The sequence below is a fragment of the Hibiscus syriacus genome, unplaced genomic scaffold (genome assembly GCF_006381635.1).
Source record: "Hibiscus syriacus cultivar Baekdansim isolate YM2019G1 unplaced genomic scaffold, ASM638163v2 tig00112503_pilon, whole genome shotgun sequence".
NCBI classification, from domain to species: domain Eukaryota; kingdom Viridiplantae; phylum Streptophyta; class Magnoliopsida; order Malvales; family Malvaceae; genus Hibiscus; species Hibiscus syriacus.
The window spans coordinates 111,055-138,632 of record NW_024063349.1 but is presented as its reverse complement, the minus strand read 5'-3'; the positions used below and the strand labels follow the sequence as shown (position 1 = coordinate 138,632).

Sequence of the window (27,578 nt, the reverse complement as noted above, 5' to 3'; positions counted from 1 at the left end):
AGTAATGAACGGTTAACTTTTTACGAGTTTTATGAACGTTTTACAAAAGTCACTGTAGTAGTACTGTATCAGTGCATCGATGCACTGTAGCAGTACATCGATGCACTGTAGCAGTACATCGATGCACAATTTTCCTTCGAAATTTTAGTGCATCGGTGCACTATAGCAATACATCGATGCACTGTAGCACTGTTTATGGCATTGTTCATTACTGTTCACGATACTATTCATATCATATTTTACTATTCATAAATACGTTTTTTACTCAAAATTTTATAACGAACACAATTCAACAATATATGATCGTATTTTCTTAATAAAAGGTCAAATGTTCTGTTATTTTATAAGAATAAAGTTTTGAAAAGTCAATGTGACACCTTGAACTCGTATCCAGGTCGGGTACGGGTTGGGGTGTTACAATAATGATTGAATATATTTTTATGAGAGTTGTTTTTTGTATAATTGATGTTTTGATTGTTTTTTTTATAATATTATATTTGAAATTCAAATCAAAATTTCTTTTAAAAATTCATATTTTTTGTGATTAAACATCACATTTATTGGTGTTTATAGATCTTGATTTACTAATACAAAACTACAAGTAGAAATTCATAAAAGAATTTTTTCTCAAAAAAAAATCATAAAAGATGAAGTAGTTTGTGGGTCAGGAAATGCACTAAAGAGCTATTTGGTTCAGGGAATGTGTGATTTTCATGAGAATAGAACTCACATTCTCCCATTTGGTTGGTTGAGAATGTCTTTCCCGATAATGTTTTATTACTAATAGTGGATTTTTTGGGGTATATTACCGGGAATGTCATTACCCCTTCCCTTAAGTATTGTTGGATTACCGGCGTTTTGGACTAAAATGCCCTTAATTTTTTTCAAAAATATTCTTCTTCTGTCATTGAATAATAAAAATTCTACGAAGGTTAAATTACAAATTTATCCTTAAACTATTTTAGATTTTTTAAAAAAATCTATAATTAAAATTTTATATGAATTTCAAGGGTTAAAATTAAATTTTACCATTTCATCAAACCTTTTTATATTTTCAATTTTGTAAAAAAATTATATAAATTTTATTAATATAAATTTTTTTAAAGAAAATATATAAATATTTTCCAACTTGTTAAAAAAATAAATATATAATAAGGACAATTTGGTCAAATATACATTCCAATAATCTTTTATTCATTTAACCAAACACGGTAATCTTGCATTCCTGTTAAACCAACCAAACACAAAATACAAACATTCTCAGTAATCCTATTCTCTGGTAATCTTTTATTCCCACTGATAATCTTACATTCCGTGAACCAAACGTACCATAAAGAGTTATAAAATCTGACTAGGACGAATTTTACATCCGTTTTATTTATGGATAAAGTATACAATTGGTCCCTCATTATAAGATATTGTTTTGTTGAGTCTCTTGACTATTAAAAGTTACAAAATAATCTCTTAATTATAATGTAAAACTTTTTTGAGTCTCTCGTCTATTAAAAGTTATAAAATAGTCACTTGACTATTTATATGTTCCAAACTCACCATTTTCAGTTAAAAATTAGTGTCCATCTGAGCCGGACGTTAACATGTTTACTAGGATATGATAAAAATTTGATCTTAGAACTATTTAAGTTATATTTTGTGGATATAGTCTATGCTTACATTATGCTGTCGAGTAAGTGTTTGAAACGTTATGCTATTAAGCAAGTGCTGAAAGCAACAACGATACATGTATACATCATTAAAATATAATTTTATCATATTTCAATCAGCAGGTTAACGTCCAACTCAAAAAACTATAATTTTTTTAATAAAAAAGACAAGTTTAGAACATATGAATAATCAGGTGACCATTTTGTAAATTTTAATAGTCGGGAGACTTAACAAAGAAAGGTCTCATAATTGAGAGATCATTTTATAACTTTTAATAATCAAGAGATTTAATTATAATCGAATATCATTTTGTATACTTTACCCTTTATTTATTTATGTTCAAAATTTATTCAATAATGCCACCGGTCACAGGTGGCGCGAACAACTAATTTGCTTAATAAGCAGAACTTTAGAGTCGTTTAGAAACCATAGAGGGAGTATTAGGCCTGTAAATGAACTGAACGTTCAGCGAACCGTTCATGAACCGTGCTGCGGGAAGTTCGTTTATGTGTGTTTATTTATTAAATGAACGAACATGAACAATATTTTTTTGTTCGTTTAATTAAATGAACGAACATGAGCATAGGTCTCGTTCGTTCATTTACGTTCGGTTATGTTCGTTCGGTTATGTTCGTTTATGTTCGTTCGTTTATGTTCATTCATTTATGTTTAACCCAATCTTCTTAAATCAATTTTGGTGACCAATTTGTAAGTATCTTAAAAATATTAATTAATCTGATATTCTGATGACCAACTCCATAATTAACCTAATTTTATTTGGAGATTAAATCCAATATGTTAACATGTGAGGCACCTCGCACCTATATTCATTTTCCCCTTTTTTTTCAAACCCTAGTTTTCACTGGAGAGTGAAGACGATCGCTGAAAGCTTCAAAATAAGTTATATTATAGTGCAATCTGAAGTTTTACAGGTTTTTTTTCATCTCATTCTCTGTTTTATTTGGCTTAATAGTTGATATGTAAAGTTATTACGGGTATCTTCACATCTAAAACTCAAGAAAACATCATACTTCTTTCTAGAAATAGATGGGAAGAGAAAGGTAACAATCGGAAGTATATGAGCATCAGTAAAGAGAAAAATATATAGAATTTGCCAGAAAACAAAACAAAGGTTTTTATACAATTTCTGAAAAAGAGTGTAATAGCGGAAAATGATTGTTCATATGTAATCATGGACCACTAAGATAAATGTTATAGCGATAAATTAAATTCGTGTGAATCATTTAATATCTTTAAAAGATCGATCGAAATATTTGATATCTTCAAACATCTCATCACTGCTAGTCAGCTCTTACGCTATTTATCATTGTAGATTTGGTTGATTTGCATTGTCGACTATTTTTCATGAAAGAACAATGGAAGGTAGCGTCTCTAAAGTTTATGTTCGTGTTTATTTATGTTCGTGTTCGTTTATTTATTAAATGAACGAACATGAACAAGTTATATTCCTTAATAAACGAACATGAATAAAAAAATTGTTCGTTTATGTTCATTTATTTATTAAATGAACGAACATGAACATACCTCCGTTCGTGTAGGTTCGGTTCGTTTACAGACCTAGGTGTATACTGAATTGTCGTGCTGTGGGAAACCCACTTTTTCTATCCCTCACCTTTGTTTTTACAGTTTTGATTAAGATCACCCAAAAGCAAAGATAATGGAATCCAACGAATTTGAACATCTCTTTCTTCTTTGATCTACCATAAAGATCCCTCATTTTCATCATTTCTAGATACCCAAAGCTCTCAACTTGTTTTAGCTTCCATTTAAGTAAGTTTAGGTTTTCAATGGACTGTTCATTTGAATTTGCTAAAATGGAAATGGGTTTAGCGTTTTATGTTGTTTAGTTGTTTGTAGTGAGAGGAATCACTTGTTTATTTGGCTAAAAAAAGTTTTTTTGTGTGTTCTTTTAAAGCAAGATGGGGTTTTTACTGTTTTGTTCAATGGGGCCACCGATCAAACGAAGGGCAGAATTGAGAATAAAACAGGCGGGTCGAGGATCATACCGTGGAAGCTAGACGATGGCTAAATTTGAGTGATTTTGAGTGTGTGAGTGCTTGGTTTTAGATTGTAACAGACATCTGTTGTTTTTCTTTTAGTTGAATATAAGTTGAAGAACAATGGCGAAATCTGCTTTAAAGCAGTTGTTGAAGAGTTTTTGCACCAATTCACCTTGGAAATATGATGTGCTTTGGAAGCTTAGCCACCGGAGCCCCTTGTAAGTTTCTATTTTTGGTTTAGTTGTAAGTGTTAGAGTTTGATTAGAATTTAAATAGACACAAACTAATTAATATATAAATATTTAAAAAATAGAAAATCCAATTTGATTAAAAGTAGAAAAAATTATTAAAATAAAATTTACTTTATTTAATTTTTATTTATAATTAAGTATGTATCCCTATAAATAGATATTAAGGGTCAAAGTTATATATCAATTTATTTTTTTCATTGAAATCCTCTTGTATTTCTTCCTTCATATTAGTAAAATTCTTCTCCTATGCATGTGGTTTTTCTCTTTAAATTCACGTAAATCCTGATGTTCTTTTTTTCGATCGTGTTTATTTGTTTGTCGATAATCATCTTTCCGATATTATAACAAATTGGTATCAAAGCTTTGGGTTCAAGATTATGACAATGATGAAGTATGATATTCCGCTATTGGATCGAAACACCAGATTCTCGCTATGACAGGTGAAGATTCGGGAGTTCTTGCACAGTTAGATCTCAATAATGCAATAGAAGTATTTGATGAGAAACTGGTAACACAATGAACGAATAAGGAAAAGTGTAAGGATCGTAAAGATCTTTCTCAAGTTCATTTACACTTATCAAATCAAATTTTACAGGATGTGTTGAAAGAAAAAAAAACAATTGCATCTTTGTGGGCGAAATTGGAGCAACTTTGCATGCATAAATCATTTACTAGCAAGTCAAACATAAAGTAGCGTTTTTATTCGCTCAAGTTGGCGGAAGCTTCGTCTCTTGAAGAGCACCTGATGGTGACCGAGGCTCACGCACACGGGGATGCTTATGGTGATCGACTCTCCCCCACCAAAAGGCGTACTTGTTGCCCGATTCTATGCAAGTCTCTACGACCCATGTGCATGTTTCCTGCCAGATGATGTGAGAGCCTACCATACCAACATGCTTAGAATCATCGATGGAGTTTTCTTCAAGTACTGTGAAAAAAATTTCCTAAGTCATAGAACTTGTAGATGACAGAAGATTAAACTAGATGTGGTATTGGATTAGAAGCCTCGTGCCTTGAGAACGATGGAGGGTGTCTGTTCTAGATATTTTAGAAGTGAAGTATGATCAAAAGACTTAGGATTGATCTTCTTATGTTCGTTGTCTCTTTCCTACTCGTCTTTCAGAGATACAATCTTGTACAGTGACGAAACACTCACTCTTGAAGAAGTTTACAATGACATGCACTCGTTTGACAAGATGAAATATCTTGTATATGGTTTTGAGCCCTAAGCAAATGGTCTCGTGATGCATGAATCGACTAGCTCAGATAGTAGGAGAAAAGATGAGCGTTCCTCTGAAAATATTAGAAGGGGTAGATCAAAATATTCCAATCAAGGTAAAACTTGTCATTGTAAAAAGAAAGATCATGTTAAATTAAAGTATTACAAATTGCAAAATAAAATCAAAAGAGAAGCTGAAGAGCAGAACTCTGAGAAATCTGGTGAGGTCGGTATATTATAGGAGTACGATGACGGAAAACTCTTAGTTTCGGTTGACGACAACTTTATAACAAGTGATGAGTGGATAATTGACTCTGGTAGTAGTTTTCATATGAGTCCTAATCGTGACTGGTTTGCAACGTATGAAGTTGTATCTACAGGTGATGTATTTTTGGGAAATAATGTCTCTTGTAAAGTCACAGGTATTGGCACAATCAAGATTAAGATGTTCGATGAGATTGTTTGAACACTTGGTAATGTGAGACATGTTCCAGATTTGAGTAGAAATATAATTTCTTTAGGTACTCTAGATTCAAAAGGGTACAAATTCTCCAGTGAAGGTGGAACTATGAAAATTTGCAAGGACTCTCTTGTTGTGTTGAAAGGGCAGAGAAAAACTACCAAATTTTATGTCTACAGGGTTCAATAGTTTTAGATAATGCAGTTGTTGTTTCATCCACTGTGTCAAATAATTTTGTTGAACAAAATAACCATGGTCATAAGGGTTATGTGAAACAGAAAATAATTCAATTTTGTGAAGATAATGAATTTGAAGATAGAACTATCATTTATGATCGGGATCGTGCTGTGCATAATATTGCTCGTGGTGAAACATTTGTGAGCAAAGTTGGCACTTATTATAACCATGTCAATGTGAATACTAAATCCAAGCATAAAAAAGCTTCGACTTGATCGGTGTCTGTTACTAAAGAATACTCCGTTGAGGCGTGTTGTGGAAGAGGTGGAGAATTGTTCATTGAAGTGAAGAATTTTTTTTTGTTGAGTTTGTGTGTCACATTGAATTTGAGTGTTTTGTCTCGAAACCTTTTCATTTTCAAAATTTGTGTCAAGGTGGAGATTAAAGTAGATTTCTACTTATTTGGAGAATTGTTCATTGAAGTGAAGAATTTTTTTTTGTTGAGTTTGTGTGTCACATTGAATTTGAGTGTTTTGTCTCGAAACCTTTTCATTTTCAAAATTTGTGTCAAGGTGGAGATTTGTTAAAGTTTGATTCGAATTCAAAGTGGTACAAATTAATTAATATATAAATATTAGGAAAGTAGGAAATACAGTTTGATTAAAAGTATAAAACTTTATTAAAGTAGATTTCTACTTTATTTAGTTTTCCTTTGTAATCAAGTATATATCTCTATAAATAGATACTAAGGATCGGAGTTAGATATCAAGTTATTTTCTTTCACCAAAATCTTGTATTTGCTTCCTTCATATTAGTAAAATTCTTCTTCTCTGCCTGTGGTTTTTCCCTTTTGGGTTTTCCGCGTAAATCATGGTGTTCTTTGTTTTTCCTTTTCGATCGTATTTATTTATTTTGCGATAGTCATCGTTCCGATATTACAGTAAGAGATATGTAATAGGGCTCATCTTTGTTAAAATGTAGTTCAACTTGTTCATTGTGTTGATGTAGATATCTTGAACTTGGCTTTATTCTCTTTAAAATTCTACCATTAGTAGGCATAAACTGCCCTTGTTAGTACATTTTTAATGCCAAACGATCTGATAACATATATGACCTTTTAGTGATTTCATGCTTGTAGTGTTACTCATACAAAGAATGTATATGTACTAAAGGAAAACAAATGAAGTCTTAGACTCTTGACTATAATTGTGTTGGGAGTAATTTCCCTATAACCAGATTAGTGAGAATGTGAAATAAAAACGAAATAATAACACTCGAAATTGATAACGGAGTTCGACCAATTATGCCTACGTCTCCAGACTGCTGCAGATCTTTTACTAAAGGGAGAAAATTTACAAGTGTTTACAAAAAAAACTCAAACTCACAACCCAATTACACCCTGAAAATTGCTCTAAAGAAAACTCTCTAATTTCTCTAGTATTGGAAAGAGCTATAATGATCAACTGAAGCTGAACACAACTTTAGTTTGTCCATAGTCATTGTCTTTGTTAACTTGTCTGCCGGATTTTGAGCTCCAATAATCTTTTCAAGTTTCAAAATCCAATCTTCCAGAAGAGACCGAATAAAATGATATCGTAATTGTATGTGTTTCGTCCTGGAATGAAAAGATAGATTCTTCGTTAGATAGATAACACTTTGACTGTCGTAATACAATACATTGTTTTCTTGTTTCTTGCCTAACTCTTCCAAGAAACTTTGGAGCCAGATCATCTCTTTGCTAGCTTCCGTAATAGCGACATATTATGCTTCAGTTGTGGAGAGAGCAACTATATTCAGTAGTTGAGAAACCCAACTTATTGTGGTACCTCCTAGAGTATAGACATACCCTGTAGTGTTTTTTCTGATGTCAACATTTTCGGCTAAGTCAACATATACATAGCCTGTCATTATTGTATCTCCACCTTTGAAACAAAGTGTTTTGTTTATGGTACCCCGCAGATATCTGAGGATCAATTTTGTTGCTTCCCATTGTACCTTGCCCGGATTATTCATGTTCCTGCTAACAGCTCCCACTGCTTAAGCAATATCTAGTCTAGTACAAACCATGGCATACATCAGACTTACAATTACTGAGGCATACGACACCTTTACCATTTGTGCACGTTCATCCTCCGTCTTTGGTGACTGTTCTTTGGAGAGTCTAAAGTGAACACCTAAAGGTGTACTTATTGGTTTAGCATCTTGCATGTTGAACCTGGAGAATACTTTGTTGATGTACTCAGCCTGTGATAACATCAAAGTCCCTGACTTTGTGTCTCTCTTAATCCTCATCCCAATAATCTACTTTGCAGTGCCTAGATCTTTCATTGTAAACTATTTCGACAATTTTTACTTCAAGTTTATAATCTCTTGCATGTCTGAGCCTGCAACGAGCATGTCATCAACGTACAACTATAAAATAATGAAGTTGTTGTCGAACTTTTTGATGTAGCAACAATGATCTACTTGACATCTGGTAAAATCATTGCTACTCATGAAGCTATCGAATTTCTTATACCACTGTCTAGGAGCTTGTTTTAAACCATACAAGCTCTTCTTCAACCTGCATACCAAGTTTTTCTTGTCTACCTCTATGAAGCCTTCTGGCTGCCTCATATAGATTTCTTCCTCCAAATCACCATGAAAGAAAGATGTCTTTACATCTAACTGCTCAAGATGTAGATTCTCTGCAGCTACAATTTTCAACACCAGTCTGATTGTGGACAGTTTCACGACTGGAGAGAAAATTTCATTGTAGTCAATACATTCTTTTTGCTGAAAACATTTGACAACCAATCTTGCTTTGTAGTGTTTGCTCCCATCGTGCTCTCCTTTGATCCTGTAAACCCACTTGTTATGGAGCGCTTTCTTGACTGGTGGTAATTCAGCTAATTCTCACGTCTGATTTGATATAAGCGAGTCCATCTCATCTTTCATGGAAGACTCACACTTGGTTGAATCCTCCACCTGCATTGCTTCATCATAGCACTCTAGTTCACCATTGTTAGTCAGCAACAAGTAGTGTAAAGAAGGTGAATAACGCTGGGTTGGTTTAGGAATTCTGGAGGAGCATCTCAGTTCTGGTGTGCCTGATTCTTCTTGAACTGCTTAAGGACTGATCTGAACATCATTTTCTGAAATCTCCTCAAACTCAACAAATTCCTTTGTTTCAGCTTCGGTATTGGAGCAACTTGATTCTATGGTTGACCTGTCTTTGTACATCACATTCTCATTGAAAATGACATCTCTACTTCTGATGATCTTTCAATTTTCATAGTCCCAAAAACGGTAACCAAACTCATCACCACCATAATCAACAAAGACACATTTGTTGGACTTAGCATCAAGTTTACTTCTTTCAGCAGAATTTATGTGTACATAAGAAATACAACCAAATACTCTTAAGTGTGAAAGGTTTATTTCTTTTCTACTCCAAACTTCCTCTGGTATTCCACCATCTAAGGGAGCTGAGGGCCCACGGTTGATCAGGTAAGCTGCAGTGTTGATAGCTTCAGCCTATAGCAATTTGGGCAAGCCGGCATGTATTCTTATGCTTTTGGCATGTTCATTCAGAGTTCTGTTCATGTGCTCTGCTACGCTATTCTGCTGCGGTCATGGGAACTGTTGTCTCCATCTTGATCCCATTGTTTGCATAAAATTCTCTGAATCTACTATTTCTGTACTCTCCTCCATTATCAAACCTCAACCGCTTGACTTTCAAACCAGTCTCATCTTCCATCATAACCTTCCATTTTCTGAAGGTATCAAAGACTTATGATTTCTTTTTTAGAAAAATAAACCCACACATTCCTTGTAGAATCATCGATGAATGTGACATAATATAGTGAACCTGCAAGAGATGGAACTGGAGATGGTCCCCATACATCAGTATGAGCCAACTCTAACTTTTTCAGCCTTGGGTGTATTGCCAATCTTTACAAAACTGACTTTCTTTTGTTTGCCAAAGATGCAATCCTCACATAGTCCGATATTTATATTCTTTAGATCTGGCAGCTCCCCTTTTGACAAAAGTGTCTTCATCCCTTTCTCATTCATATGGTCAAGCCTTTGGTGTTATAGGTTTGATTTTCCATCAGCATTTGCTACTGCAATGATATTCTCTAAATTTGAGGTTACATAGAGAGTATCAGTGTTCTTACCACGAGTAATGACGAGTGCTCCTTTGGTAATTTTTCATTCGCAGCCTGAAAAGGTTGTACAATATCCTTCTCCATCAAGCTGTCCAACAGAAATCAAATTTCTTTTGAGGTCAGGAATATGTTTTACTCCTTTCAGCTTCTAGGTGGTCTGGTTTTGCAAGTTTAATCAGATGTCTCCTTTTCCGATGATCTTGAAGGTTTCATCATCAGCTAGATGAACCTTCCAAAATCACTACTAACATAGTTCTCCATGATTTCTTGGCATGGGGTGGAGTGGAAAGATGCCCTTGAATCCAAAATTCATGATTCAATCAGACTGTTGACCCTTAGATCATGGCATCACATGTTTCCTTTGTCACGTTGGCAGATTTCTGTGTGATAATATCTTTTTTCGGTGCTCGACAGTCTCTTTTAAAGTGACCCTTCTTACCGCAATTATAACAGTTAAAATCTTTCTTTCCCATTATTGATTTTCCCCTTCTAGATTTCGATCTGCCATGATTTGGATTTCTTTCTGAAGTTCTCCATCTAGACCATGTGTGCAAGGTTGAGGAGCTTGATGCTTCACCCAATTCTCTCCGTCGAATTTCTTCACTCAATACCAGATCCCGAACATCGTCAAATTTCAATTTACTGTTTCCCAATGAGCTGCTGACTGTTATAACAGTAGCATTCCAACTGTCTAGTATAGATGATAAGAGAATTAAAGCTCGAACTTAATCATTGAGTTCAATTTCTACGGAACTCAACTGGGTTGTGATTGTGTGGAGTTCATTTAGGTGTTGAGTTACTGATGTCCATTCCGCCATCCGCAAATTGAATAATCGTCTCATCAAGTGAACTTTATTTGAGGTCGATGGCTTCTCATACATACTGGAGAGAGCTGCCATAAGACCCGCCTTGGTCTTTTCCTTTGCTATGTTGAAAGAAACATTGTGGGATAACGTCAGTCGGATAACTCCGAGGGCTTGTCTGTCGAAGAAGAGCCCAGTCTTCATGCTTCATACCCTCTAGTTGCTTTCCTGAGAGATGTTGATATAGCTTTTTCTGGTACAGAAAATCTTCAATCTGCATCTTTCAAAAATCAAAGTTCGTACCATCGAACTTCTCAAGTTTCACTTCGTCTGCAGTCATTGCTCCCACTCGAATCTGACTTCTTTTGGATAGTTTCTAACAAATTCCTGCGAACCACCGTGTATTAGAACACCTTCATCGACAAGTATCGCCGACCAAATTCACCACCAAAAGCACTGATACTAGTTCTTGGGGAATAAACAAGTAATTTCCCTATAACCAGATTAGTGAGAATGCGAAATAAAAACGGAATAGTAACACTCGAAATTGATAACATAGTTCGGCCAATTATGCCTACGTCTCTAGACTGCTGCAAATCTTTTACTAAAGTGAGAAAATTTACAGGTGTTTACAAAAAACACTCACAACCCAATTACACCATGAAAATTGCTCTCAAGAAAACTCTCTAATTTCTCTAGTATTGGGAGAGAGCTAGAATGATTTGTGATGATTTAGAAGCTAAATGGGTTAGGGTATTTATAGTTGAAGCTGAATGACTAATCTTGTAAATATCCTAAAGTACATGGACTAAATTTAGTAATATCCCCTTACCAAAATTTTAACAAAAAAAATCTCTTTTTGACTAATATCATTCGGTGCATTAATGCACCGAAATAAGGCTTGACTTTCAACAAATTTGTTGAAAACATTTTGATATTTCGATATAACAAATTAAGTTAAATGAATTTTAAGATTGTGCAATAAGGTTTTCTAAGTATATTCGATATAATTATTCGAATATCAAAATATTACTCTAAATCTTTCAAAAATCATTTTTAATCCTTACTCAAGTGTAAAATTAAGTTTTAATCTTAAAACAATTTCAAAATAATTTTACAAAGTATTTTGAACCATTTCAAACCCAAAAATTCCAAATTGCTCAGAGGGAACCGATTCCCCCACAAGGGGTACCGATTCCCCCTGAATGGTTTGGCTCCGAGAATTCCAGTATGCTCGGAGGGAACCGATTCCCCCCCAAGGGGTACCGATTCCCCCTATGTAACGGTCGAAAATATTTGAATTTTACACTTAGGGAACCGATTCCCCATAGGGGGTATCGATTCCCCCCACGCTCCAAGCTGTTTTATTAATTGTTTTCACACTAAAACGGCTATATTATCTTCTCTAATAATCCCCAACGTTCAGAAGTGATTCAAGGTGTATTTAAGCAAGCTTAGAAGCCATTGATCAAGAACAAGAAAACATCAAGCAACTAGAATCAAGAGAGAATCAAAGAGAAAGCATCAAACCTCAAGTTTGAGCATTTCAAGCCTATTTTTCATTCAATATTCATTTTGCTTTCAAGAACACTTATTGTGCTCAATTGTATTCATTTTTTAGTGTTCTTTTCTTTGTTATAGAATTGTGCAAACAATCTACCTTGTGAGGATTTTCTTGTAAGTTTGCAAAATTTGTATTGTTCTCTTTGGGAGAGAGTGTTCTCAAGAATTTGGGGTATAATTCTTGAGGGTTTGTAAGGTTACTCTTTGTCCTCGAAAGGAAGACAAATTAGTGATTTTGTGGAAAATCCTTAGTGTGGATAGCGAAGGTAGTGGACGTAGACTTTGATTGAGAAAGTCAAACAAATCTAAATCGCTGTGCAATTATTTTCAATTTTCTGCAAAAGCTTTCACCAAAATTTTTATTGCCAATTCACCCCCCTCTTGGCCGATTCCGTCAATCGATTAACTCAACAATTGGCATCAGAGCCTAACTCATTTGAAGGTTTAATCACCTCTTGAGTCGATTCGGGAAGAGTTATATCGATAATCAAAGTCATCAATGGCCTCCGCTTCAAACTTCGACTCCGGTCTCGATTCAATGCCCGTCAACAAGACTCCTTTCTTTAATGGGGCTAACTATGCCTATTGGAAGAATAGAATGATGTAATTCATTCAAGCAAGTGACATGGGAGCATGGAATATCATAGAAGAAGGATACTTCAAGCCTCTCACTCATCCAAGATTATGGAGTGAAGGAGAGAAAAAAATATTCCAGCTCAACTCCAAAGCCATCCATATCATATTTTATGCTCTTGGACCAGATGAATACGGAAGAGTTTCATCTTGTACAACCGTCAAAGAAATATTAGTCAAACTTCAAGTCACTCATGAAGGTACCGATGAGGTAAAGAAATCTAAAATTAGTATTCTAACGCATAGCTATGAAAATTTCATGATGAAACCAAATGAAGATATCAAAGCTATGACGGATATATTTTCAACGATTGTCAATGGTCTCAAATCACATGGAGAGATCATTTCAAATGAAAAGCTTGTGAGGAAGTTAGTCTACTCCCTCCCAAAATCTTGGCAATCAAAGAAGACGGCAATCATCGAGTCTAAGGAACTAACATCCTTAACTCTTGAAGAGCTTATCGGTTCACTCCTCACTCATGAAATGATGCTTGAAGATGAGGTGGACCTTGATAAGATTGAAGAGACACCAAAGGAGAAGGAGAAGAAGAAAAACATTGGAGTTTCTCTCAAATCTACAAAAAATGAGAATGATTCGGATGAAGATGACGATGACGAGGAAATGGCATTTTTTTCCAAACGGTTCAGAAAAATGATGAGACCTTACCGAGGAAGAAAATTCAACCGAAATGAAGGCCTCAAAAATGAACCAAAAGAAAAGGACCCGATCATTTGCTATGAATACAAAAAGCCAGGGCATGTCAAATATGATTGCCCACAATTAAAGAGGAAGGGTCAATCAAAGAATAAGCACAAGGCTCATGTGGCTACATGGAGCGATGAAGAAGGTTTCGATGAAGAGGAACAAGAAGTAGCAAACTTGTGCTTGATGACATTCGGGGAAGATTCTAAGGTAACCTCTAACTCATCTGATTTTGATGATTTATCCTATGATGAGCTATTAGAGGAATATAATGGGTTGGCTTCAGATTATGAGAAATTGTTTTTAAAATATAAAAATGATGTTTCAAAATTGAAAAATGAAAATAAACTCATATCCAAAACCAACAACGATCTTGAAAGTAAAATCAAAGATTTGCAAATCAAACTAGAAGAGTTTGAAAAGAAAAAATTAGATTTGCAAAATTTACTTTCAAAGGTCAATGATGATCATCAAAAGAAAATTGATGATCTTAAAGCTTCTTTTGATAAAGTTGGAACAAAACATTTTGAAATGGAGAAAATTTAAAATCCAACTTTGTTAGAAAAAGTTTTAAAAACTACAATCATAGAGGTCCCCAAAGAACCTCTAATAGAAAAATTGTTAGAAGTATATGGGTTCCTAAGGAGCTCATTACTACTAAAGATAAGAATATCCTACATAAATAGATACCTAAGGGGACTAGGATTTTGGAAACTAATGAATATGGACCTAAAAGAATTTGGGTACCAAAAATTAGAAATTAATCTATGTTTGTAGGAAAAGGAGCATTGCTACAAGGCATGGGAAACAAATCCAAATTCATGGTACCTTGATAGTGGATGCTCAAGACACATGACCGGAGACAAAAACCGGTTCATTGAGCTTAATGCCAAAAATGGAGGAGAAGTGACTTTTGGTGATGATTCAAAAGGTCACGTTGAAGGTATTGGTACTATTGGTAATACCTCTTCCATACAAATTAAGAATGTTTTATATGTGAATGGATTAAAGCATAATCTATTGAGTATTAGTCAATTTTGTGATAAGGGATTCAATGTCATGTTTGATATTAATGGTTGTAAATTCATTGACATTGCATCTAATCGGATTATGCTTTTTGGTCATAGAATAGGAAACATATACATGGTGCATTTAGATTCTATTGATATGACTAATTTGTGCCTAGTTGCTAAGGATGAACATGATAGTTGGTTATGGCATAGGAGACTAGGACATGCTAGTATGAGTATTTTGCAACGGCTAATTCAAGGTGATTTAGTTCGAGGGTTGCCTAAGCTTAAATTTGATAATGATAAAATATGTGATGCTTGTGCTAAAGGAAAACAAAAGCGAGTTTCTTTTAAATCCATTAATGACGTATCAACTAATAGAGTATTACAATTGATCCATATAGATCTTTTTGGGCCAACTAGGACTACTAGCTTGGGTGGAAAACAATATGCATTTGTCTTGGTAGATGACTACTCTAGATATACTTGGGTTCTATTCTTAAGTACTAAAGATGAAGCATTAAAAAATTCATCACGTTTTCAAAAGTAATCCAAAATGATAAAGGTTACTCTATAACTAGTGTTAGGAGTGATCATGGCACTGAATTTGAAAATCTTGGATTTACTGAGTTTTGTAATTCTAATGGTATTAGTCACAATTTTTCAGCACCTAGAACCCCTCAACAAAATGGAGTTGTTGAGAGGAAAAATAAAACTTTAGAAGAAATGGCTAGAACCATGCTTTGTGAAAATAATTTGCTAAAATATTTTTGGGCGAAAGCCACAAATACCGCTTGTTATGTTATAAATCGAGTAATGATTAGGCCAATTTTAAAGAAAACTTCATATGAAATTTTCAAAAATAAAAAGCCTAACATTAGCTATTTTCATCCTTTTGGATGTAAATGTTTTGTTTTAAACAACGGTAAAGAGAACCTTGGCAAATTTTATGCTAAAAGTGATGAAGGAATTTTTCTGGGTTATTCCTTAAATTTTAAAGCTTATCGAGTATTTAATAAAAGAACTTTAGCTGTAGAAGAGTCTATACATGTTGTTTTCGATGATAATCCCCTTCCGAGGAAGGATTCTTGTGTGAATGATGATGTAGGTGTTATAAATACAAATGACGTTAGACATGACGTTGGAGAACCATCATCAAAGGAAGAAACGAAAAATGAGGAAACTCATGATCCTCTTGAGAATCCAACCATTGAAGAAAGAGAAGTATCTTATCCAAGAGAGTACAACTATGTCAAGGATGGTAAAATTATAGGTGATCCATCCAAAGGGGTAACAACTCTATTTTCTCTTAGAAATATTTGTAATTATTTTGCATTTATTTCATGCATAGAGCCTAAGAATATTAAAGAAGCATTAAAAGATGAACATTGGATAATGGCTATGCAAGAAGAATTAAATCAATTTGAGAGAAGTAAAGTATGGACATTAGTTGAAAGGCCTAGTAATAAATCTACTGTAGGTACTAGATGGGTATTTAGGAATAAGCTTGATGAGAGTGGTAATATAGTGAGAAACAAGGCTAGACTTGTTGCTCAAGGGTATACTCAAGAAGAGGGCATAGACTATGATGAAACATACGCTCCCGTAGCTAGGATAGAAGCAATTAGAATGTTACTAGCATTTGCATGTTTTCATGAATTTAAATTATATCAAATGGATGTTAAAAGTGCATTCTTAAATGGTTTTATAAAAGAAGAAGTGTATGTGGAACAAACTCCAGGTTTTGAAGATTCAAAATTTCCAGATCATGTTCTTAAATTGACAAAAGCACTTTATGGTTTAAAACAAGCTCCAAGAGCTTGGTATGAAATATTGTCAAATTTTTTAATTGAAAAAGGTTTTTCAAAAGGGAAGGTTGACACTACATTGTTTTTAAAGCATAAAGGTAAAGATTTATTAGTAGTTCAAATTTATGTTGATGATATAATATTTGGTTCTACTAATGATGTTCTTTGCCAAGAATTTTCCAAGCTAATGCAAAATGAATTCGAAATGAGCATGATGGGGGAGCTCTCATTTTTCTTGGGACTCCAAATCAAGCAAAGAAAAGATGGCATCTTCATCAATCAAGCTAAGTACGTCAAAGATATGCTCAAGAAGTTTGGACTGGAAAATGGCAAACCTCATGACACTCCAATGAGCTCTTTAACAAAGCTTGACTTAGATGAAGGAGGTAAATGTGTAGATGTTAAATTATATAGGTCAATGATTGGATCTCTACTTTATCTAACTGCAAGTAGACCGGACATTATGTTTAGTGTTTGCTTATGTGCTAGATTTCAATCATGCCCTAAGGAATCACATTTACTAGCTGTTAAGAGAATCTTTAGATATCTTAAGGACACTCCTAGTTTAGGACTTTGGTATCCTAGAGACTCTAGCTTTAGCTTGCATGCTTTTTCTGATGCGGATTATGGAGGATGCAAATTAGATAGGAAAAGCACCTCCGGTACTTGCCAATTCCTTGGAAATATGCTGATTTCTTGGTTTTCAAAGAAACAAAATTATGTTGCATTATCTACCACTGAAGCCTAATACATTTCAGCTGGTAGTTGTTGTGCACAAGTTTTATGGATGAAACAACAACTTTTTGATTATGGAATTGAAGTTGGTACCATTCCTATCAAGTGTGACAATACTAGTGCTATTTGTCTCAGTAAAATTCCCATCCAACACTCTAGAACTAAGCACATTGAAATAAGACATCACTTCATTAGAGACCATGTCACTAAGAAAGATGTAGTTACAGAATTTGTTGATACTTTGCACCAATTAGCGGATATCTTTACAAAACCTTTAGACAAGGAAAGATTTTGGACACTTAAGAGAGAATTAGGTTTAACCAACCTATTTTCACTTAGTGTTTAAAATAATTTTAGCACTTTTAAGACTAAATGAAAAATGCTAATTTTTTATTGCATTCATTGCTATTAGTTAGGGGGGGTTTATGATTCTTGATGAAAAATTAATTTTATGTTCAAATATCGTTTAAAGAATAATTTGATTGTTTGAACATGATTAATTTTCAATATATGAGTTGCCAATACCACTAGAGAAAATTAATTTAGCATTTTGAGTGTTTAAAATCGGATTTTAGCATTTTGGTGCAGAGGGAATCGATACCCCCATGAGGGAACCGATTCCCCCTTTGAAGGGGAACCGATTCCCCCCACAAGGGAATCGATACCCCCCTGGGGTTCTGGTTATATCGGGCAGAACCCTTAGTTTTTGTTCAAACCCTCTTCTCTTCTCTTCCTTGCCGCCTATCACTCCTCTACTCTATCTATCTCCATTTTTGCCTCAAATCAACGATTTTAATTGGAATTCACTTCAAACATCATCTTCTAAACCTACTAGCATCATTAAAATCGTGCAAACAACATCAAAATCTCACTCAAATCTGAAATCCTTCAAGGTATTTTTCCAAAACTTCTATTTCATCAATTTATGAACATAGAACTAGTTTTAATTAGTTCTAGGTTGAACTTTAGATCGATCATTGATTATGTAGAGATTAGAAACTAAATATTACAACTAATTTCATAAAAAACACAAGAATTTTCTAAAAATTATTGAAATTTTCGAAATAAAAAAAATTGTTTTTTCAAATTATTGTGTTTTGATTGAATTATGTTGTTGTTATGAAAACTATATTGTTTCTCAAAACCGTATTTTTCAAAAGTTTTCAAAAACTTTGCCCATTAGGATTGATTTAGAGAACCCTGAAATATTGAGGACTCAATTGAGTTTTGGGATTGATTGAATTGCATACATGTGTTTTCTAAATTGCAGGTTATTCATTCTATTCTGATTTCCTAAACCATGTCCAATCCCAAACGTGCTAGGTCATCATCTAGTCGCTCACACCGTCAACCAAATCCACCTCCAAATCCTCCTCCTATTCCTAAAATTACAATTCCTAATCCCATTGATCCTAATTTGACTATCCAAAACTCGTGCTTCAATCATCCTGGTCCTAGAAATCATCGTTTTTGGTATTATCAATATTTCGACTCTTACAAAATTAGAGAATAACGTATCCCTTCTCGTCAAGCTATGTTAAATATTAATTTTAAATATCTTCCTCTTTTACAATAGTGGAAATTTGATAAACTTTTTGATCTTGAACCCATTGTCTACCATCAACTTGTTCGTATTTTCTATTCTAATGTCGTTTGTGTTAAAAACCGAACTGAAACTGAAACCATAGGAATTCGTTCCTACCTCCTAGGACAATTCTTATATATTGACTCGGCTTACATAGCAAATACATTCAGATTAGATAATGATGGTATTTCAAATGAAAAACAAATCTTAGGATCTCGTTATAAAAGAAGGGATAGTGCAAGTGTCTTAGACCTTCATGAACGTTTTCTTCATCTAATGATTTCTTGGTGGTTTCGACCATCCGGAGGTCGTTATTCTACTCTTAGAGCCTTGGATCTTTGGTGGTTATATTGTTTTGAAAACGGTATTAAAATAAACCTACCTCAGATAATTTTTGCTAAAATTGTTGAAACCGTAAACCTTGTACCTAACAAGAAACTCTGTTCATCTCTAGTTTACGGTTGCATTTTGAGTAACCTATTTTCTAAAGTCGGGCTTAGAGTTGGTCTAGATGCCTCCTTTCCTCTAAAGAAACAAATTAATCTTCTTTCCTTAACGAGAGCGGGATGGATTAAGGATAAGGAAACTGGTGAATGGATTCGATCGTCTGAAAGTACTCCGGAAGCAAGTTCTTCACGAGCACAACCAGAAGCTGACAACGATCCCGAGCTTCAACAATTAATGCGAGACATCGATGAAGCCGAAGATGAGCCTGAGCAGCCCAAGGAGCAAGCACAACAAACACATCAAATGCCTCCATATTTTCAATCTTTTATGGAGACATTTGATTTCCGATATGCTACCATGGATTCACGCTTTACTTCTATAGAGTCCCATTTATCCACAATGGGAGCTCAACAATTAGAAATCCTCCGAGAGATGCGCACAAACAACGCTTCGATGAATGAACGTATTGATGCACTCTCACACGAGATGACTGCTATGCGAGCTCGTTTTCCTCCTCCCGATCCGGATGTTTGATTCTATGCTTAGTTTTTAAAAACTTTGACCTAAAAGATTATTGTTTTAACATTTTGAATATTTTGGAATGTTTGAATTTGTGGATTGATTGATTTTGAATTTGTTTGGATTTATGAGAACTTATATATTTGGTGTGGTTAAATTTATTCATTACTGCATCATTTACATCATTTTAGCAATATGACCAATTTTGCCATGTCACATTAATTATGAATATTGATTATGAAACTAATGGCTAACGATTCTCTTGATTGTGATCTTAGCAGCTTAATCTATATACTCAATTGGCTAAATGATTTCAAAACCTTGTTTAAATTCTTTACAAATGTATTTTTGATTTAACAAAAAGGGGGAGAAGTGTTAAATGTTTTAAAAGAGGAGTAAGTGTTAAAGTAAAGGGGAGTAATTTTCAAAAAACTTCGTTTTTGATTTCAAAATCTTAAAATTACTAAAATGTTTCATTATATCAAAAAGGGGGAGATTGTTGAAAACATTTTGATATTTCGATATAACAAATTAAGTTAAATGAATTTTAAGATTGTGCAATAAGGTTTTCTAAGTATATTCGATATAATTATTCGAATATCAAAACATTACTCTAAATCTTTCAAAAATCATTTTTAATCCTTACTCAAGTGTAAAATTAAGTTTTAATCTTAAAACAATTTCAAAATAATTTTACAAAGTATTTCGAACCATTTCAAAGCCAAAAATTCCAGATTGCTCAGAGGGAACCGATTCTCCCACAAGGGGGTACCGATTCCCCCCTGAATGGTTTGGCTCCAAGAATTCCAGTATGCTCGGAGGGAACCGATTCCTCCCCAGGGGGTACCGATTCCCCCCTATGTAACGGTCGAAATATTTGAATTTTACACTTAGGGAACTGATTCCCCATAGGGGGTACCGATTCCCCCCACGCTCCAAGCTGTTTTATTAATTATTTTCACACTAAAATGGCTATATTATCTTCTCTAATCATCCCCAACGTTCAGAAGTGATTCAAGGTGTATTTAAGCAAGCTTAGAAGCCATTGATCAAGAACAAGAAAACATCAAGCAACTAGAATCAAGAGAGAATCAAAGAGAAAGCATCAAACCTCAAGTTTGAGCATTTCAAGCCTATTTTTCATTCAATATTCATTTTGCTTTCAAGAACACTTATTGTGCTCAATTGTATTCATTTTTAGTGTTCTTTTCTTTGTTCTAGAATTGTGCAAACAATATACCTTGTGAGGATTTCCTTGTAAGTTTGTAAAATTTGTATTGTTCTCTTTGGGAGAGAGTGCTCTCAAGAATTTGGGATATAATTCTTGAGGGTTTGTAAGGTTACTCTTTGTCCTCAAAAGAAAGACAAATTAGTGAATTTGTGGAAAATCCTTAGTGTGGATAGCTAAGGTAGTGGACGTAGACTTTGATTGAGAAAGTCAAACCATTCTAAATCGCTGTGCAATTATTTTCAATTTTCTGCAAAAGCTTCCACCAAAATTTTTATTGCCAATTCACCCCCCTCTTGGCTGATTCCGTCAATCGATTAACTCAACAAAATTGTTTTCTTCTTCTTCTTTTTTAAATAGAAAAAGTATTCACTTAGAATGTTGTGATGAATCTAGTGTATTTCAGGGTTTTGACCTGGGAGGATGGGTATTGTGTTTATCCAATACCAAGAGAATATGTGGAAAGTATCTCAACTGATGTTTATTCTAGCAGTGAGTTTATCCCTTCACACTTTGAGATGAGCATCCCTCATGGTTGTTTTGGGGGACACCTAATTGGCCTGCTAGAGGCTAATATGTCGCATCTTCAGTATGCATAGGGAAAGGGGTAAAATTTTGATCTCAACTTTTAATACTCCCAGTAGTGTTCATTTCTTGTGATAGGATAACAGTTTTTTTTACTTTTGGGCTATTAAAGTTCCCTCGTTTGTGACTCGTCCTGAAGGGAAGGCTTTAACTTCAAGAAATTGATCATACAGGGCCGCCGTCTCTCATGCTACCATTATCTTATATTTATGATCAAGCACCTTTCTTTGTTTCTGTTGCTTGGAAAAATGTACCAAGCCAACTGTGCTCTTATAAGCTGGTTCTTTAGCATGGAAACAAATATTGATTTTGCATCACTACATTTATTAGGTTTGTCGGTAAAGTAGCATATACGGGGAAACATTGTTGGGTTTCCTATGATAATATTTTCACCGGCAAAGCTGACTTGAAATTAGTTCCTGAGGTAAGTTTCTAGTAATGATGTATGATATATTTGGTCGACTTCTACAACCGATGGATAACATACGATTGAACTTATGAGTATTATTTTTTAATTGCTAGTGGCCAGAGGAATGGTTACTTCAGTTTGCATCAGGAATCAAGGTAAGGTAATCCTTAACTGCACCTTGCTAGTATATATCCATATTTTAGCTACTCCAGACTAGGAAGCACGGGGACGCCATCGGTGTGCCGTTTCAAGTACCTGATACGTCCCCGACACGGGGATGAAACAGAGACGGTTGGGGTATATACCGGGGACGTGCCACGGTGCTAGAGTACGGCTGAACGACGTCGGGGACATTTCACCGAGAGCTGGGGACGTTTCGGGGACGGCTGGAGAATTTCACATGCGTCCCCAGGTTCTTTTTGTCATTTTACATTTAAAAAAAATTCCAATCGCATAACCTAATTTCACAGCTATTTAATTCCCTCTTTCTTTTCTCATCGCATCTTCCAAATCTACAAACAATATAATAACAAACATTAGTTATTGTTAAAGAATTAATTATAATTTTGGAAACATTATATAAAAATTATTACCTTAAAGGCCCAAATAAAGCCTGACAAAGTGTATTTGGAACCATCGCCACGCAAACTTTTCCGATCATTAAAGGCAGACGACAACTTATTCCATGTAGCTCTCCATAGATACGAACCCCACGGAAACAGGTTCCATGCATTTAGGTCCTCTACCAATTTAATTAGATCATTAGGAATAGGTTGTCGGGCTTCTCTGCCTAAAAAGCCGGCTTGCAAAAGTATTAGAAGGCATACTCGGACAATATCGACGTCATCCATCCGAGTAAAACCATCTTTCTTATTCAATAATCTCGTCAAGTCTTCCACGTGTAAATTCGACTTCTCCGTTGACTGCTCAGGAAAAACCCGAGAAAACCATGATAGGCGGGTAATATGTCTAGTGTACCGATCTACATCATCGTGTCCGAAGCGTAGACCGGTGATTAAGCAAAACTCCTCCCGCCCAAAACACGTATACGCCGGTGGAAAATCAAACCATATCTCTTCATCACGACGTTGTATAGTCTTTGGTAGATCGCTAGTCATGGTTTGAAGAAACAGATGGGTCAACATAGCATCTCCACCTGGATGTTGTACTTTCAGCCATGGCCCGAAGCAAGTATCCTCAAATATTTTTCTTTGTGTAGGTGAAAGCTTCGACGCAATTGTTTTGGCCAGGCTTACTTTATTTCTTAAGGTCAATTGAGCCGAATAAAAGTTCTGCAAAAACAATAAACATACCAATTTAGATATACCAAAACTACACTGTGAAGATATGAACAATAAAGAGTAGTAGTTTATTCTTCAAACTTAAATTTGCAACACTGTGAATTTAGTATTTGTTTTTTGGTTGAAGTAATGCAATTCATTCAAGTTTCAATTTGCAGAAGAAGAATAGTTTATGAAACTTTAAATCGCAACACGAAAATGAAAATCGCAACACGAAAATGACTATCGCAACGCGAATTTGACTATCGCAACGCAAGAATCGCAACGAGAAATGAAAATCGCATTGCGATTCTCTCATTGCGATAGTCAAATTCGCATTGCGATAGTCATTTTCGCGTTGCGATTCACTCGTTGCGATAGTCATTCTCGGTTTCAAATACTAAAATTGAAAGAAACTTGAATGGATTGCATTACTTCAACCAAAAGACAAAACAAAGACAAATACTAACTTCACAAGGTTAAAGACTAAACAGTTTAGCAGTATTGGCAGCAATCGAATGAATATAATAAGCAATCTAAGTGAAATGGTTAATCTATTATTGAAAACACTAGTAAACTTATCATCAATTTCAATATGAAAAACCTAATAATAATGTAAAAATTTCAAAATAAAAATAATTAAAAAAACTAACCCTCGGTGGTTGATTTGGTTGATTTTCCATTTCTGACCGTGAATGATTTCGCCGGAGATGGAGACTGTTATCGTCGTGGGGACTGATTTCGTCAGAGATGGGGACGGATGTCGCCTTAGAGAGTGAGAGATGGAGATGAGACTGAGTTGTGATTTAGGGTTTTAGGTTATGAGTTGCGATTACGAGATATACTGTGGACGGTTCAGTGTTCCGATATATTAATATATTCGTGTTTGGAATTTGAAAAAAAAAATACGCGTTAATACGAATGGCGCTATGTAAATCGCATTGCGATAGTCAGATTCGCATTGCGGTTTACGTATTCGCATTGCGATTTACGTAATCGCATTGCGATTTTCCAAATTCGCGTTGCGATTTATGTATTCGCATTGCGAATTAGGAAAATCGCAACGCGAATTTGGGAAATCGCAATGCGATAGTCAGAATCGCGTTGCGAATTTGGAAACTGATTTGCGATACCGGAGATCGCGTTGCGAATTATCGATCGCATTGCGATTTAGTTGGTCATTTTGGCAAATCCAAAAAAAAGTTGGTTAAAATCGTATATTATAAGACATTTTTAGTCACTGAGGTTATTTTCTCTATTTATAATTTTAAAATTATTTTATATGCCGTACCCTTGTCGTCTCCGTACCCTGTAATTTTAAAAATTACCGTCTCCCATCCCCGTATCCGTCCCGTATCCGTATCAGTGCAACATAGACTCCAGATACATGCTTCCACATGCACACACTGGCACACATTTTTGCATGTGTTAATTGGTACAAGCTTGGTGGTAAGATATCTGCTCCATTTTATAACTTTAAAATGGATGTTATATTGACTATTTGTGATGCTCCTACAGACAATTGTGCTGGTACCTATGCTTCCACATGGAGTTCTGCAGCTTGGCTCGTCGGAGATGGTTTGTATTTTTTTTCTTCTAAAATTTTCTTCTCGGCTATAATTATATCCAGTGTTTCTGTCAGTTGTGCGCTTCTAGTCACCTAAACTATGTACAATAACACCAGAATGATTTCAAACTTGTTATCTCTGATAGATGCTATTCAGAGTGAGACCCATGTGAACAGCCGGTGCATTAATTGTTGGTGCTCAGATAGGAGATTACTTATTTTTCCTGCCCCACCACAACCACTAATTGAAAATCAGTATGCTGCTCCATATTATATCCTTGCTTTCAGAAAAAAATACGTTTCTTAACGTGAGTGTAACTCTTTGTGCGGAAATTGGTAGGTGATTGCATTGAAGTACTGCAAGTGGTGCACTTGTTGTATAAATATCTTATGCTATCTGGTTTGTTTCTCTGTACATCAACAGGTTGCTGAAGATTTGTCTATTCCTGCATACATCAAAGATAGATTTACCTGTAATAACATTCACACCCAGTCACCATCGCCAGTAAGTTTTAGTCCTCTTGAGAAGTTAGAAGTACCTTCAAGTAATCAATCAGCCACTGAACTCTGAAGATTCAAATGTTGTTGACAGTATTGAGCCTAAAAAGCTGTTAGCTTTAGATCAGATAAGTTTTCTGAACGAATTCCAAGTGTCTGGAATACATCTCCCTGAGACTCTTGAAAGTGAGAGTGGAAATATGATTAGTGTCCCACCAGTTATCCTCGGTGAATTGCCATCACCACTAAGCCAATCTGTAAGTGTCAATCAGCTTGTAATGGAGGAGAGTGAACTGTTTAGTTTGTATTACCTTAAGGAGGAATTGCAAACCTATCCTGAGTGTAATGCTTACGGAGCAGGATAGTGTGGAGAAATCTTAGATGAAGTTACAATACTTACCCTGCCGGATATTTTCTCGAACCACCTTTGGGAGACTATGATATTGATGATGCCGGTTTCCTTAATTTTCCCAAAGAATGTGAATTCCAAAAAGTTCTTGGACAAGCTTTCGAAAGAGAGGACAACGAATATTTGTTGGAGTCGTCTTTTCTGAGTGGGGATGCATTTAGAAATGGAATTGATGCAAAAGGAGGTGATGCAGGGTATCTGTTGCAAGCTGTGGTTGGTCATGTATATGATGGTTCTGATGATATTGATAATAGATCCGCTTGCATCGTGGCATCTAGTGGACAACTTCTGGTGTCTTCTCGACCTCAAGGTGTAAAGACTGATTCAATTTCATCGAGCAGGCTTATGTCTGCATTTGCTGGTGGGGTGAAAAGTAGTCCTAGTTCTAAAATTTCAGCTTCTTTCAAAAGTACAGTAAGCACAGTAATTGATTATGAGAATCTGGGAAATGATGGCTATTACATACAATCTAGAAAAGGAAAAAAACAGTTCGCTGCCTGCAAGAGAAGGGCTAAACCTGGTGATAACCCAAGGCCAAGGCCAAAGGATAGACGGATGATCCAGGATCGGCTTAAGGAGCTTCGAGAACTTGTTGCAAATGGTCCTAAGGTCAGTACTTCCTCAAGTTAGTATCTGTTTTTGCTTGTCATATGTTACTCACACTCTCCGTCTTGTACTTTATATGCTTATCTAAGTAACCAATATATTTTTCTGATGAATTCAGTTTAGCATTGATGCTCTCTTGGACCAAACCATTAAACACATGCTGTATTTGAGGAGTGTGACCAAACAAGCTGAGAAATTGAGGCAATGGGTGTATCGTGAAGTATGTAAAATCCATGTTAGTAAAATTTAAATGGAACAGTTGCATCTGTTGAAAATTTCCAAATGTTAGCCTTCTCATGTTCTCAATAAATTTCATTTTTCATCTCATTTTTCTGTTGAAAGTTGAGAAACGTATTTCACACATTTACCGATTTTAATATCCTAAAAACTAGAATAATTTTAATGTTGAACGTCTTATATATATATGAGCACTTACTGGAAGAGTTGTGATTAATCGAATGCTTGAGCTCTAGATTTTTCCAAGTTCACGAGCCGTGGAGTACATGTGAAAACTGTTGCTTACTTCCAATGTAGCATGAATTTATGATGATATGAAGTTAAAAGGCAATGGGAATTTCAAATTTACAGGTATTTGATCTCAAGAATATGAGGTTGTCTGAAGCCAAAAATGGTTCCCAAACCGGAACAAGCTGGGCTTTTGAGATCGAAGATGAACGGAAAGTATGCCCCATCGTTGTTGAAGATCTTGCATATCCAGGTCACTTACTCATCGAGATCAGTTCTTCGTGGAAAACACTGAAAAATTCTTTTAGCAAACGAAAAAAAATATTAAATGCTTCTACTTGTTGGTTTTCAAACAAATAACAAATTTCAAAACCACATCCACTGTAGATGCTTTGTAACGAGCATGGTTTGTTTCTAGACATCGCTCAGGTGATCCGAAGCTTCAACTTAACAATCTTGAAGGGTGTTGTGGAGAGCTGTTCAAACAATACATGGGTCATTCATTGTTGAGGTATAACTCATTTTAGAGACCTTTTATGTTCTGACAAAAAGAGCTTTTTACAATGTCATATGTCTGAGACATAATTTAAACTTCATGCAGACTTCTAGTGGCTTTCAGACTGGATATTTTCTGGCCTTAGATGAAGCTTTTACAGCGTCAAAGAAATCCTATTTCAAGTGAAGATTCAATGATGAAAAACCGTCTATAGGAATACCTGTGTAGTAATGCTGCCATCAAAGCTGCATGTGAGCAGTTCAACATCCGTGAACGACATATGTCTGG

General features: G+C 35.0%; 1 pseudogene; it reads left to right on the top strand.

Moving 5' to 3' along the window:
* The first annotated feature begins 3,276 nt into the window (after positions 1-3,276).
* Positions 3,277-27,535, top strand: LOC120180854 (annotated as a pseudogene).
* Positions 27,536-27,578: the final 43 nt, after the last annotated feature.